This window comes from Lontra canadensis, unplaced genomic scaffold (assembly GCF_010015895.1).
Source record: "Lontra canadensis isolate GAN:19392208 unplaced genomic scaffold, GSC_riverotter_1.0 scaffold21, whole genome shotgun sequence".
In the NCBI taxonomy this organism is placed as follows: domain Eukaryota; kingdom Metazoa; phylum Chordata; class Mammalia; order Carnivora; family Mustelidae; genus Lontra; species Lontra canadensis.
This window is the reverse complement of record NW_022631015.1, coordinates 6959645-6975520: the sequence shown is the minus strand read 5'-3', so window position 1 is coordinate 6975520 and position 15876 is coordinate 6959645. Positions and strand designations below refer to the sequence as shown.

At 49.2% G+C, this 15876-nt stretch overlaps 1 protein-coding gene across 6 annotated transcripts in view; it reads right to left on the bottom strand.

The window, feature by feature from the left end:
• Nucleotides 1–10676, bottom strand: part of RREB1 (ras responsive element binding protein 1) — a 126980-nt gene extending 116304 nt beyond the window's left edge. For 2 of the 6 annotated variants that reach the window (XM_032861514.1, XM_032861518.1), the window contains exon 1: nucleotides 9704–10061. The gene's annotated coding sequence lies outside the window, so the exon portion shown is untranslated. Of the gene's footprint in view, nucleotides 1–9114; nucleotides 9246–9703; nucleotides 10063–10382 lie in introns of those variants that run through there. The other 4 variants (XM_032861515.1, XM_032861517.1, XM_032861520.1 and 1 more) reach the window with 4 other exon arrangements.
• Between the last annotated feature and the right edge of the window lie 5200 nt (nucleotides 10677–15876).

Genomic DNA, 15876 nt, shown 5'->3' with positions numbered 1-15876 from the left:
TAGCCAAGCCACCACTGGTTTTCAAAATTTTGAAAAACTAGGCTTCTAAGGGATCTTGCAAACAGAAAGCAACTCGTTGCTTCCTTGTCCTTTAGTCTGTTCTCCACTCTGAGCAGGAATAATCTTTGAAAATGCAAATCTCATTGTGCCATTCCTTGGCCTAACACCCTTTAAGTTCCTAAGACAAATTCCAAATACCTGTGGGTTGCAAACAGTGTGCTAAAGCCCCCACCTACCTCACTGGGCTGTCATTCATTTTTTGTGTCTTTTTTTCCCTACACACACACACACACACACACACACACACACACACTGCCTCTCTCAATTCGGTGGGTAACACCACCTTCCCCTCCAACCTCAGGGCCTTTGTATAAATTGTTCTCCAACACACTTTCCTTCCCTCCACCATCCTTCAGGTATTAGCTCCACGGGACGCCTCCCTTAACCTGCCTCCCAGTAGCCTCTATCCTCCCCCACACAGAAGCTAAACTTTGTAGGTTCCTGTTCTACACTCCACTGTTAGCACTTGGCACAGAAGTACACGACTTAGTGGTTGAATGGGTGTTTTCCAACCTCCATGAAGCTAGCAACTGTCTCCTTTTCCTACCAGCACTCCCGGTGTTTACTGCAGCCTTGAGATGGCATATATTCAAATACTAAATAAAAATCAAATAAAGATATGTAAATGTTAAAAAAATTAACATTATGAGGTCTGCAAATGTGGGGGTGAAAAACCATTTTCTAAAAGCAGATGGGGTCTGGTAGTAACTCGTGATTAAAATATATTAGGAAAAGGGCTTGTGAAGCTTTACTGAGCTCCTGAACAACAAACAGTTCTTAGAAACCTTATTTTCATGATTTAAATACAAATTAAGTTTAGAGATGTACAAGGTAAGCCTCTTTTAAGTTATACTCAGTTTAAAATTTTAAGAAGAATAGTTTGATCCAATACAGGATTAACTAACCAAGTCACAGGAAACCTGCTTGAGATGTTCACTAAACAGTTTTATATAATTATTCCTCAAAACAACAATGAAAAGCCCTTAAGTGGAAGAGAAATGACTTTGAAGAAATCTGTTTTCCACAGCAGAGAGGAAAATATACAAGCCTCCTCAGAAATACAACAGAGTTAGACTATTAGATCTGAATGTATTTGCTAGATCTGGGCCTAAACTCTAGTTATCAGGTAAGCACAAGAACTATTTAAAGGCAGGAATATATTTTTAATCAGCTAGGATTTCATCTTATATAAAGGATACCAAGACCTTCCACTATGCAGTTCTAAAAAAACTTTAGGTACAAAAGGGTCCATAAGCAAAACGTTTCTCTCTGACCCAACCTCTCTGGTATCTCCCTTATTTCTGAAGCTATATACACCTCTCTTAAAAGAAACTTAAACAATTTGAGATGATTCTGTGTATTTAGAAGTGGGTTTTTTTTTTTTTTAATAATAAAGGAAGCTCCTCTAAAACAGTGAAATGATTCTTTCTGTAAGTATGATCTATAATCAACTTCTATCAAGTACGGATATTGCGTGTACACACACACACACACACACACACACAAATAAAGCAAGATCTATGCCCTGTAGGTTTCTGGTTCAGTATTTTGCTTTAAATCCAAGGAGTAACGGAAAAAAGAAAAGTTAAATTATACACAGACCAACACTCCTATTAACTCATACCACTAATGAAACAAAAATCTAACTAAGCAGAGAAAATGGGCCCACACGTTGGAGCTCTGAAATGATTTTGGTCTTTGATCTGTGTGCCCATCTCTCCTATTTAATATAAACTTCAAACCGAGAGCCATGAAAAGTGGTTATAATTAGTAAGGGCCCTAGTGAGACAGCTTTTAGTGCAATCAGGCATTAACAAAGATTTTTTTTTTCTCTTTAATTTCGAGTAAATTAAGCTGAGCGAAGTTTTATTTTAAAGTTTCTGTAAGTCAAAATCCTTTTCCACTGGCGTGCACTTAGCACCCCATCTCTGCGTTGATGGGTTTGCTGAAAACTCAAGTTACTTTTGTTTCCTTCTCTCAATCTGTACTGATATTCAGGACTTAGCTACCAAATTATATGTGCTCTTCTCCCGAATATCTCGCTTCTGTATTAGAAAATGGGTCCAATCGACATACTATGCAATTCCTAGTGGAAAAACAAGAGTCAAAGTCCCTCCCTGTTCCTGAGGTGGCGAAAACACGTCAACAGGTAAATTACGACAGACCGGATGGATGGGGGTAAGAGTTACTCTGGACAGAGGACCGGAGTCTCCCTGGAAGAGGCGGTTTCTGAGAGTGGTCTCAAAGGAAGATGGAAGACACTGTTCTAGAAGCGGCTGGGAAAGCCCGAGTGAAGGACAAGCGAACACAGAGACAGTCAGAAATCATTCAGTGCGTCAAGGGTGCCCAGAAGTGGCAGGAGCTGAAACTAGTCAGACAGCCTGGAAGCTGATGATGAAGGTCCTGGGGTGCCAAGCTGAGGAGTTTGGATTTCTTCCTGTAGACAACAGGGAGCCAAGAGATGTTTTCAGCAGGCAAACACCATGTACAGCTTGAGTTTCTGAGCGGAGCAAAGGATGAAAGGCAGCGGGGAGAAACGGGTGGCGGGAAGCTAACTGAGGAGCTGTTTGCGACGTGATGAGGACCCGAGGTCAGGGGCCTGTCCGACCGGCAAGAAGTTTCCGGGATGGTCTGGTCACTGGACTTCGGGACTAAGACAGACGCAAGCCAGGATGGCCAAGCGCTTCCTGGCCCGAAGACTGGGTGGATGGGTGTTTCAGACCACCTTCTAGAAGGGAGGGGAAGGGCTTTTATTTTTACAAGTGACTTCTGGGGCACCTGCAGGAGAGCTGGGAGACCAAAGGTCTGGGCTTGGGAAGAGCTATAAATGGAGACAGAGGGCAGGGAGCTGCCCGATTAGAAGCTAGGGGAGAGGGCAGAAAAGCACAGAGAGTCCATGGCTCCTGCTACTTGGGACAGGATGGTCAAGGTGACTTCAGAGCAGGTCCCTGAGCAAAAACAGCATGAACAGATGTGGACCTATGCTTATTGTTTACCAACAGGTTTAGGATGCTTTTAAAAAAAAAAAAAAAAGCTAGCTTCAAGAGCCACATGTTTCTCTAAGGTCAGAGGGAGCCCAGGTCATCTCAGGGCTAACTGCTTGCTACTTCCCAGCGCAGGCATCCAGCCCTTCCCTTTCTGGAATTCACTCTCCCTCTCTTCCTGCCTCCTCAGCTCCTCACCTCCCGCCCCTGTGACAGAGGCCTGGGGTTGGGGTGGGGGGGGGGTGGCGACAGGGAACAAGGGTCAGGAAAGTAGCACCTGTGGCTTCAAGATCACTCCTGTCACTATCCTAGACCTTTCTGGGCCTGAGGAAATTCAGTTTCAAGTTCACACACCACATTCTGTTTCTTTAAATCAACTACCTTTTCACGTATGTGAGATCCAGGAGTCCTGAGAACATCAAAATAATCACTGTGTCTTCCCCCACATTCCCTCCCCATCCCTTCCAGCTATGGCAGCAACCTGCCAGCCACCCCCTCAAGAGGAGATGCAGGGACAGAAGACCGGTTCCCAAACGCTGCCCTGTGAAAAGGGTGGATAGTTATGTAAGAATTTTGCAAAAACTTGACAAAACAAAACAAAGGGAGACTTCTTTTGCACTTGCGAGTGCAAAGACACGGACTGTCAAGCGAGTAAAGGCTAGTTCAAACACATGGGGTGGGGGGGCGGGGAGAGATACACTCCGCATAACTTAAAACATGAGGGAGAACTGGCAGATGACAGCACCAAAGCGAGTTTCCCAATAACTAAGTGACTCTGAGCAGCTTCCCAGTGCCAACGAATCTGGTTTGCTTTAGGAGCAGATGAGTTCTAGAACTTTTATTTACTATGGGGCTTTTAAATACATTTAACGCCACTTAATGTTTTCCCCAACCCTGAAATTTTCTGTGAAACCCTGAATGTGCCAACCGTGGTACCTTACAGGCATGTAATGGGAGCTCACTTGCTTTATGAAATTTCAGATCTGCAAATAGGTCATGTGGCCTCCACCGAGTACACCCGGGCTACTGGCGCACAGGACACCGGCCATGCCGGCCGTACCTTTAATGCAGGCTTTCTCAACCTCCACCTACTGACGTTCTGGACTGGGTAATTCTTTGTTGTGAGGCCAGCCGCTGCACTGTGGGATGGGTAACAGCATCCTGCGCCTCTACCCACTGGAGGCCGGTGGCACCCCTCCCCCAAGCAGGGCAATCAAAAATGTCTCCAGACATTGCCAAATGCCCCTGGGGGCAAACCGCCAACTCTGAGAACCACTGCTTTAAAGGATGAGTCCAAAGCTTACAACGTGCCTTGTCCTTAAAATCCACCCCAAGTGAACTTCATTAAGAAAAATTGACTTGTTCTGTTTGTCCCTCAGCACCCAAGGCAAAAGGAAAGCGCTGCATTTCCTCGGCTGGTACAGAAACCCCAGGCGAGTTTTGCCTCAAGTCCCGGAGTTGCGCACAATTCTGGAAAGGAAATCCAGAGTGGATACCCACAAAGTTTCCTGAGCTCAAAATATACCACTTTCTTCCATATACAGAGTTTGAGTTTCTGGAACATTTATTATCCTTACAACAATTCCAGGAGGTAGAAAACCTACTGAAGAAAAATAAAAAGTGTATCATCACGTTCATCCACAGAGCTAAAGGCTAAAAAGTTTCTTTTTAATTGCCTTACATCTTCAAATTCAACACAGAATTATTGTGAAAAGGGTCGGGTCTCATTTAAAACGCACACGCAGGCTCGTATTTAATGCTCCGTGTTCTGAGGCTAGGCGGATTTTGAAAAGCAGGTGTGGTATGGAGCTAGACTGGGATTAGGCACCAGCCAGCGTGGAAACCAGCACAGCTGTAAAATGGGTCAATACACCTGCCTAACCCTCGCTGTGTCTTGTTGCTCTGAGGATAGAATTTGAATCTCTGTTCAAGGCCTTCATAAAAGCAGGGTGAAGACTTTGTGCAAGGTACACTCTCCAGAAAGCTGAAATTTTTAAAAAGTCATTACGCCAGTAAGCCTCACACATTCTTTTGACCATCCTACCCCACTGGCCTCTGAAAAAGGAAGGGAAAAAGAGATACTAAGCAAGCCAGGGGGAAAACAAATAGAGCTATTTAAAAGCTTTATCTAATTACCCCCACTGTGACTTTTTCACAGCAGTCAGGCCAGCTGACAAAGAAATGGGGGTGGGGGGTGCTCCCTGGGCCATCTCTACCTTATCAGGACCACCGGCCCTCAGAGAGTCTGAAAGGCCTGACGTGAATCCAGCAAGGGCAGGCAGCACCCAGTCTCCCCAGTCTCGGGGACTTTACAGAGGCTTTCAAATTCTCTTAGCATTACTTGCTTGAATCACACTGAGCAAACATCTCCACCCTCTCCCACTTCTTTTGTCTGAAGCACCTTATTCACAGGCCACCACCTTCACCGATGGGCCGAAGGGCTCACCTGTACCCTGAGTACCCTTAGAAACAAGATGCACCAGGAACTGGAAGGAACAGCTCCCGGAGCCCTCCTCCCAGGCTGTGCTCGGTCTCCACCAACCCACAGAGACCACAATCCCTGGCTGCACTCCACACTGGCTTCCCTTCACAAGAACGGAGAGCATCCCAAAGGTGACCAGAGATCCCCGAGACCAACATGGTTGGCGGTGACACTGTGCCCCAGGGCAGCCAACGTAAAAAGTCTGTCTCCCTGACTCCCCACCTTCCCTGTTCTGCTACCTCCATCGTGGTACAAACACAGCAGATGGTTTTCCTCTCTACCCTGCCTTCTATGGGAGTGGGGAAATTAAAAATAAGTGATGCATTTCAGAAAGCACACTGTATGCCTCCCTCTGTTTCATACGGTACACATTTTACTCTGATTTATGGGGAGGCCCCCCGGGGTGTGGAAAACACAATCTGACCCCTGCTTTTCGAAGAGGGCTGTGCCTCTTTCTACTCAAAAATCACTTTCTAAGTCTGAAAGAGAGAGCGAGGAAGAGAGCTCATGTACCCTGCCCCCTCCCAAAAACCCATCCAATTTCTTAATTTTACTTGGATATAAAAAATGTTACTCAACTCTGCCTGTTCAGTAGGTCAGACGTCCTGAAGCAATTGTTTGAGGGGGAAACTTCTGACTTAGAAGAGCCGGCTTGCTTTTCAGCCAAGAGAGGATGCTTACCAACCAGGACTTCAGTTAACACTTCAACCATTTCTCTCACTGCACAAGTTCAAGACCCTTATTACACCTACTCTCAGCAGAAATGTTAGGTAAGTAAGTCACACTTTTTACTTATTTATTTATTTTTACATTTGGTCACCCTTCCAAAGATATTCCAAACCTAATATGATTATTTTCTAAAAGGTATGAAAAACTGTGGGGGGCTCCTAGGAAAGCCTAATCTAATCTCAGGAAAGGGGGAAGACAATGATGGTCCTGCTATCAGGAGGGACTCTACTGCATACTATTGATACTATATTACATTTCTATCTTTTGGATGCAAGTCTGCTCAATAAAGAGTGAAGGAAGACATCACTTTGTGGATAAACTAGATTTTCCAAAACAAACCAAACAACCTGCAATAAAGAGATGGATGAAGGTGATGCTGCTTGTGTACCCTCAGTAAGGGGAGGTTTAACCTGAACACATGGGTATCAGACAAGAAGTCCGCCCAGCCCAGCTGCCATCTGACACCAGAGTTGGTCAGAGAGCCTGAACTTCAATTAAAAGACACTTACAAAAGAAAGAGAGATTATTTAAATATGATAACAAAAACAAAACAAACCTAACAGCCTACCTTCCTTGGTCAGAGGACATGGAGGATTCCGAAATTAATTAAATCTAGTAAATAATGTAAAACAGGGAAGAACTCCCTTTCAAAAATGCTTTGGTTAATTTTAGCATCCTTCTGTTTAGCTGCTTAGCAACCCTTATCCTATGACCTTTTAAGCACCACCTACTTTTCAAAAGGATAATGAATAGAAACATCAAAAGGATTCACTTCTGTTTCTAGTGAGCATGCTTAACCAATTTTTGGAGAAGTTAAATTTATATTAATTATATCATACAGAATCCTAAAAGGGTAGAATTTTTTAACGTGCTTAACTAGGAACCTTCCTTTGCTGAAGGCAATAAATGGTGTTAACAACTGAGCATAAGGACGGCAAGCAAAGATTTCCAAACTGACCTTAGGAAGTGGATCAACAGAGCTGTTTAAAACTGAAGAGTGAAAATGCAAGCCACATCATGGCATCTAGCTGTTGCCTGACAAGACAGCAGATAACCAATAAACAACCTGATCAGACGCACACTAACAGGGTAGGTTTGTTTTCCTTCTTCAAGGTTCTATATACCCTATAACCGTGCTGGAAGCAAGGAAGATCTCAGGAGTCTGCCTGAAGCTATCTCAAATAAAAGACCCTGCAATCAAAAGGTCACTTGTTGGAAGATGTAAATAGTTAGGAATGGATGCATCACCTGTGCCAACTGAGTCAGCCCCATCCTCCCCATCACAGAACAAACTCTGTCTGCCATAAGGGCTGAGGCTCTGAATTTCCGATGAGAAATTCAATAGTTATCCGGAAACACCCAGAGAATGGTGTCCCCTGTAATAGTAAGCACCAGCAGCAGGTACCATAGAACCAGCAAATCCTCTAAAAACAAAACATCCCCCCACGCAACCTGCTTAGCAGTATTTTTAAGAATGATGAAACAGTGCAAGTTCATTAACAGCCTAAAATGGAGCACAAGCTAAACAAATAACCAAATCAAAGGGCTCTCCCTTTCTTTTGTAAAAGTGGGGGTGGGTGGGAGAGAAGGTGTTTTTTCACACATTTAAAACTTGATAAAAGACATTCAGATGTTTAATTCATCAGTGTAACCAAAGCTCAAAAACACATCAAAGCAAGATCCATCAGCGGGTACCCACCCAGAAAGCTCCCTCCAAAATGCAGAGGTAAAACACAAACAAACAAACAAACAAACAACAACAACAAAAAACCCCGGAACATTAGTGGCTCACCGCTGCATAAATTATTTGAAGGCTAATTTCGAACCCATTTCTTCAAAAGTTCTGTGTGACTCTTGAAGGAAGCACAGAACTAAATGCTTAAGAAAAAAAAAAAAAAAGTTTCAGCCAGGACTCCAGCCTCTAACTTAGACTTCCGGGTTACACTATGTCTTAGAACCATACCTGCCTACTCGGAAAAGCACCAGGTCTAGAGGATGCTTTTAAGGGCTATGGGGAGAAGGGAAACCAACCAACCAACCTAAAACTAACAAAAACCATTCTTTGCTCTGCAGTTCCCTTTTCTCCACCTTCCACTTCAACTAAACTTATTTCAGACTACACTCATGCGCATACGCACAGACCACTTCGTGTCTAAAAGAGAAAAAGATCTCAAAAATATGGGATGCACATTAGCAACTCAGCCTTTGCAGAAATCATCCCAAGTCTCGTCTTTGAGACCGAAATACCTCGCTATTTCCAGCATCCCCATCCAACAGACAAACTTTATTTCCATTGACTTTTAAAAGGCTGGGCTTGAATCTAAACTCTACAACAAGCACGAGGCGTAATTTTTCTACTGATGAAAACCCTCAGACAGGTTTTTCAGCATACCAAAAAAGTTATATTTTTTATTCATCTTTCTATCTCTCTGCACCACCACCCACCATCCCCCCCAAAAAGAAAAAACTCCAAAGTGCCCCGAATGTGCGCTGCTGCTGGCTCTGAAGCCGTGTAGAATTTCGTAATGGAATGTGAACTGCTCGTCCGGATCTGGGCTCACGTTCTATCTTCTAACCAGTAAGGAGCGAGGGAGGGCAAATCTGCTGAGCAAGGAGAAACACTTTCCTCCTCTTTTATAACCCATCACGGATGCACCGCGGACGCTGGACGCGAGCTGCACGCGGCGCCTGTCAACCCGCCCGCCCGCTGGTCGGTCCCCGCGACCCCCGGGTCCTCGTGCCCCCCTGCGCCCCTGCTCTGCCCGAGGCCAACCCCCGCCTCCCCCCGCCCGCCCGCCCGCCCGAAAAAGAAAGTGGCCCAGCAGAGAAGTGGGCTCCGTCGCCGCGCCCCGCACTCACGCGCCTGGCCCGGCCCCTCGAGCGGCCGGGGAGCGAGTCACCACATCCTCGACGCGACCCTCGGCCCCTTCCAGAAAACACGCCGCTTCCCAGGGAGGGGGCCGGCGACGGGAAGGACCTCCCCTGCTCCTTAGCAACCATTAAGGTCGCAGTTTCCTAAGAGACCGCGAGTGGGGAGGGGGCGCGGGGGGACGGGCCCGAGGCCGGGTGCCCCCCCCCCCCCCCGGGCCCCCCGCCCCCCTCCCCCGCCCCGGGCGGCCCCGGGGGCCCGGGCCCCCCCCCCCCACCCCGCGATGCAGGCTCCGCTCCACACCGATGGCTCCCACGAAAACACGTACACCGCCAACGGAAGGGCAAGGGAACAATACGCGCGGACACGGCTCCGGCCCCCTCCTCCCCTCGGCGTGACCCCCCAGCCAGGAGCCGGGGACGGGGGAGGGCGCAGGGTTGCCCGCGGCCCCCTCCCGGCCGGCGCCGTCCGCCGGGGAGGATCAAAGTCCGCCGAGCAGGGCGCGGCGGATGCTCCCACCGCGCAGCCCCGAGCGGGCACCCCCGAGCGAGCACCCCAGGCGGGCACCCCCCCGGATACCTTGCGGCGGCGGACGGGCGCCGTCATCTCCGCGCTTCTCGGCCCGAGAGGGACTCGAAAGTATGTAGGAGAAAAGTTTCCCCTCCCACATGGGGGGGAGGATGTCGGGGGAGAGAGGGCGGAAGATGGAGAGCAGCGCTGGGAAGATGTTTCTGGCCGGCGGTGCGCGCACCATCCGAGTCCCGGCGGTGCTGGTTAAAAATAAATTCCGCGGCGGGCGCGGCGGCGCGGGTCGGGCCGGATTCCTGCGCTCGGACGGCTAATATGGATGCGCATCAGGTCCTGGCGGCGGGGCGCTGCGGCGGCCGCGGCGGCTCGCGCTGGGAGCTGGTTGGCAGAGCCGGCAGCTCGGGAAGGGGAAAAGGAGCGGAGGAAGGGGAGGAGGAGGGGGAGGAGGGGGAGGAGGGGAGGAGGAGGAGGAGCGGCCCGGCGCGCAGCCCGAGGGGAGAGGGCTGCCCGGCTCATCCCCGGCCGGCCCCACCGCCCCGAGCGCACGTAGCGCGGCGTGGGGCGCCCGGGTCCTCGGCTCCGGGAAACGCCGAGTTTAAAAAGTACAACGCGCTCCGCACACTTCACCCTCCCCATCCCCAAAAGTTCTTTAAAAGGTCGCTCCCCTTCAGCCCTAGACATCTCGCTGCCACCCGAGTCCCGGGAGCCGGAACCCCGGGCGCGTACTTACGACCCGACAGGGCTCTTGGCTCCCAGGCATGATGCAGTGGGGACCGGTGGGCTTCAGAGAGAGAAAGAGGAGAGATGCAAACTTGTTCCGGAAAAGGAATCAAAATGGCGTTTCTGGATGTGCAAAGTTCATCAACTCCGCAGTCACTTCCCCTCCTCCTCTTCTCCCACGGGGAGGGAGGTGGGCGAGGAGCTGGCGACCCCGGCGCCCCAGCCGTCGTCCCGGCCCCCGCCTCGGCCCCCCGCCCCGCTTCCTCGCCCGCACGCTCGGAGACTCGCTCTCCCCCTCTCCCCCTGATAAGTAGACACATCACGTGTTGCTCCTGCCAGTCTCCTGGGGACGTGTTACTGAGCGGCGGCTGCGGCGGCGGCTCGGGCTGGGGGGTGCGGGGGCCCGCAGTACCCGCGGGTCTCCACCGCCGCCCCCGCCCCGATTTTAGCTGGGCGACCGCAGTTTCCATCCCGGGATGGATGGAGGTGGAGTCCCCCACCCCACCCCCACCGCAGCCCCAGGTTTGCCCCACGCCCTCCGCTGGCGCCCCGGGCCACGGGAGGGCCGGGCCGCCCCGGGGGAAGGGTCTCGGCCGCCGCAGCTGAGCGCGATCGCGATCAGCCCAGCGCTCGCCGGCCTGCCGGCCACCCTCTAGGACCACCGCGCCCCCTCCCCTCCAGCCCCTCACTTGCGGGCAACTCCCCGCCCCCGGCTTTCCATCACTTCACTCCAGGGTTTGTTTCACTATTTTAACCGAGGAGAGGGCGAGGCAGCGATACCCGAGAGGCGCGAGAGGGGCGCCCCGGAGGCCGGGAGGGGGTGGCGTGGGGGTCGGGTTCCCTGGCCCGGCACCGCCCCGCTGGGTGTCGGAGGCAAACGCGAGGGTGAGCCCCACCCGCGCGGTTGCCTCTGCACGCGGTCCTCGCTCTGCATCCAGGTGGGGCGAGTAGATGATGGGGCAGGAGATTAAGGAACCAGCGCCTCACCCCGCCCCCAACTTAGGGCTGTTTCTCTCCCAGGGCCCGGTCCTTCTAGCTCTGGGGCCCGGGAGCGTGTTCTCCGTCCAACAAATTCCAGACTGACTCGGCTTTTGTCACCTTCCCTTCCCCACGCTCCACAACTGATGCTTTAGCGGGGGCTACCTCGCCCCCAAGGGGCTGAGGATGGCACAGGCTCCTACCGCCTGTGTCCCCACCCCGCGCCGGCGCTGCTGATGCTGTGTCATCCACGTCGCCCTCCGAGGCACCAGGGAAGCCACACGCAATATCTCTTTCTTTCAGAGGGCTCCTGTTTCAACTCTGAAACGCAGGGGCCCTCCTTGGAGCTGCCTGTTTGTTCTCCATCCCCAAGGCGGCTGCCACCAGCTTTGGCGGCCCAAGTTATCACCCAGCCCCAGAGAAACCAGGCCTGGGCTGTGCTTCCTCCAACAAGCAGCTGACAAATTTCCCACTGCTAATACTTCTCCTACCGGGGTTCTGCGAGGGGCCTGCTCTTGGCCTTTGGAAACATCTTTAGACAGATAGAGGATGACTGTGGTTTGGGAAAATAAACACCACCTCACTCCCCCAGTTTGAGGCTAAATGTGCCTCCTAAACAGTTGTAGAGAAACTAGGGTGGAATTATGCTTTGGAGAGGAGTTAGGCAAGATGATGTCATAGGTACAGAAAGCTGGAGCGCTCTCTCTACTTACTATGACCTTTGACCTTTGTGGCCCTACCACACCAACTTTGCCCTACAGAGCTGTAAGTACATTCATGGCCCTCTAATTTGCAGACTTCCATGGAGCTCTGGGTTTCAGGGCTACAGATAGGGAGAAGTGTCTATGTAGATATGGATGAAATTAATGGATTCTGGCCAAGACAGAACTTTATAGAGCCAAGCAAAAGCAGTTAGGCCATTACCTCTTACTGGAGATAAGTAAGCTAAACCCCAGTTCCCCAAGAGGGAACTGATTCAGCTGCTTATTTCTCTGACGTCCAGAATCATCAACATTAAGTTTTCCGAACCTGTTAGGTTTCCCAGGGTCGACTATTTACTGAGGAAAACTAGTCAGAGAAACTTCTGCACTTGCATTTTCCTATGCCCCCCCCCAACCCCATGTCCCCAAGAGCGTTATCAAGTGCATTTGTGAAGACAGGCGTGCCAGAGGAGGGAATGGGCAGGTCTCTAAGCAGGAGTAATAGTTCACACGCTCACCCTAGAACTGGTGTCTGGAGCTTCTGAGTTGTAACATGGTCCAGTGAGAAGGCAAAAGAAGGGCCAGGTAGGGAATGCTAGTTTCTTTAGTAGCTAAAGAAACTAATTTCTTTAGTTTCTTTAGTTCTCTTGCCTCGAGATTCAAGAATTATTAGCCATTCCTGTTCTCCCTAGCAAGTGGTCGGTTTGGAATAGGACCAACATCAAAGTTGGAATTTTGCTTGTCATTTTAGCTTATTCTGTAAAATACGCTGAAATTTGCAAAGCTATATGAATTTTCATAACAAATCACCGCCTTTATAATGTGGTCTAGATAATACTGGCAACTAAAAAGAGAGAAAATCATTTAAAAATAACTTTTAAAACTGAATTCTAGGGACGCCTGGCTGGCTGGCTCCATCGGTGGAGCATGTGACTCTTGGATCTCAGGGTCAGGAGTTCAAGCCCCACTTCAGGCATGGAGTTCTACTTAAAAAAATAAAAATAAAAATAAAAATTTAATTCTAATGACACAGGGCTCTGTGTTCATCTTTTCTAGCCAATTAGTAAACTTGGGAGTCCATCGAGTTGTTCCAAGTTCTGTTTGTTTGTACTCATATAAATATCATTTCTCCAACAAATATTTATTGGACATCTAATAGGTTAAAAGAGTCATGCTATCGAAGACAGAGACACATGCCTCTCCACACGCAATTAGGATGGCTAGAATCAAAAAGACAAATGCTAACAAGTATCAATAAGAATGTGGAGAAACTGAAACCCTCATACATGACTGGTGGGCATGTAAAATGGTGTAGCCGCTTTTTTTTTTTTTTAAGATTTTATTTATTTATTTGACAGAGAGATCACCAGTAGGCAGAGAGGCAGACAGAGAGAGAGAGAGAGAGAGAGAGAGAAGCAAGCTCCCTGCTGAGCAGAGAGCCTGATGTGGGGGCTCGATTCTAGGACCCTGAGATCATGACCTGAGCCGAAGGCAGAGTACTAACCCACTGAGCCACCCAGGTGCCCCTATTTTATTTTTTTTTTAAATATTTTATTTATTTATTTGACAGACGGAGAGATCACAAGTAGGCAGAGAGGCAGGCAGAAAGAGGGAAGCAGGCTCCCTGCAGAGCAGAGAGCCCTATGCAGGGCTCGATCCCAGGACTCTGGGATCATGACCTGAGCTGAAGGCAGAGGCTTTAACCCACTGAGCCTCCCAGGCAGCCTGGTGTAGCTGCTTTTAAAAACAGCTTGGCAGTTCCTCAGAATGCTGACCATAGTGTCACCATATGATCCAGCCATTCCTCTTCTAGGTACACATATAAGAAACGAAAATACATGTCCACACAAGAACTCGTACGCATATGTTCAAAGTGGAAACAACCCTGGATAACCATCAGTTGATGGATTAATACACAAAATGTGGTATATCCATACCCCGTCTAAGTATTATTAAGTATTACTACTCAAAATGAATGAAGCAGTGAGACATGCTACAGAGCATCAATGTTGAAAACACACTAGAGAAGCCAGACCCAAAAGGACAAATATTATATGCTTCTGTTTGGAAGAAATATCCAGAATAGGCCAATCTATAGCAAGAGAAAGTAGATTAATGGTTTGCCTAGGATTGGACAATTTAGGGGGATCCAAGGATTGGCTACATAATATGCATGGGGTTTCTTTCTGGGGTGATGAAAATGTTCTAAAAGTGATAGTGGTGACGAGTGCACATTCTGAATATACTAAAAACCACTGAATTGTACACTTCAAATGAGTAATTTGTATGGTAGGTAAGTTATAGTTCAATCAAGCTGATACGTTTGTACATCAAGAAACTGTGCTACGTTCTCTAGCAGAGAAGTGAGACAAAAATGGATTATTTATGTCCATGCCTGGAAAGAATTCATAGTCTAATCTCTGCATCCACATGAAGTAATCATGAAATGCAGACCACCATTTTAAGAACCATTAAATTGGTTGCACGATTCAGGGCTTCCAAGAAAAGACAGCACTTCTAGTAAGAGCGATCAGGGAAAGCTTCATGGACGAGAAAGCCAATGGAGTTGAGCCCTGGAGACCTGCTAGAAAGTTTGTAGATGGAGACTGGGATTAGAATCAGCAGATGCAAAGGCATGATTGTAGCAAGTCATGGGTCCTATTCACAAATCAGGATGGAATCTAGTATGGCCGGATTAGGACATATACAAGAATATGCAGGTGACACGACCGAAAGGTAAACAAGCTGAGGCTCTACCACCAAGAATTCTGAATACCATCCATGGAAAACCTCCGGTATGAGGGCCTGACCTAGGGGAGGGGTAGAGGGACTGGAGGACAGAAGATCAGGAACCACTTCAGAGGAAGGCCAAAAGAGCAACTGGTGGGCCAGAGACGGGGGTGGAAAGGAGTGAGGGCCCAGAGGAGGCCTGGCTCTTTGCCAAGTGGCTGCAGGAAAGAATGACAAAATGAGAAAGTCAGAGGTAGAAGATGACCAAATAGGTGGTAGGGAGCTTGAGGTGGAAATAAACGGAAAAAACATCGTGCTGCTATGCCAGGGAAGAGAATCAAGAAGAAAAAGGATTGGAGGAGGCTGTGTGCATGAGGTGACATTTGTGGAACCTCCCAAGATGTGTAAGGTGTCCCCCGGGGAAGAGACGAGGGGGCAGGGCACTCCAGACACAGGGAGCAGTGAGTAGTAAGCACAAGGGCACAGAGGCGGAAAACAAGGTCAGTTTCCTGAACGGCAAATACCTCGCTCTGTGGCTCTGTGGCCAGAGCAGGGGGAGGGGAGGTAGTAAGGGATGGAGCTGGAGAAACAGCCAGTGGGCCAGCCCGCTCAGAGCTCCGCGCTCCTAAGCGCAGACTTGGACTTTATCCAGTGCTGAGGCCCGGAAAGGCTGAAGGAGGAAGGTAGACAGAGCCTCCCTCGTGGGACTGTAGAGAAGGGTCTGGAAGATTTGAGACAAGAAGGCTAGTTAGGGATTAACAGAACAGCCCATCCAAGAAATAATGAGGACCTAGGAAGCCCCGGCTGGAGAGGCAGGAAAGAATGGATTGCCTGGAAAGATAATTAGGATGTAGATTCCACAGAACTTGACCAATGGGATGGGAGAGAAAGGAAAACAATCCCTCTGGAGTCCTGACCCAAGGGTGTGGCACCAAAAGAAGGGAAACCACCATGGGAGCCTTCTTGGAGTGACAAAGGACAGATAACACAGGGTTTAGAGCGAAAGCAGTGGGACAGGTGGAGGGACTAGACCAGGTGGGAGACGTCACAGAGATGGAATCCACTGGGCTTAGGCCCAGCTGGCTGGGGCGTGAG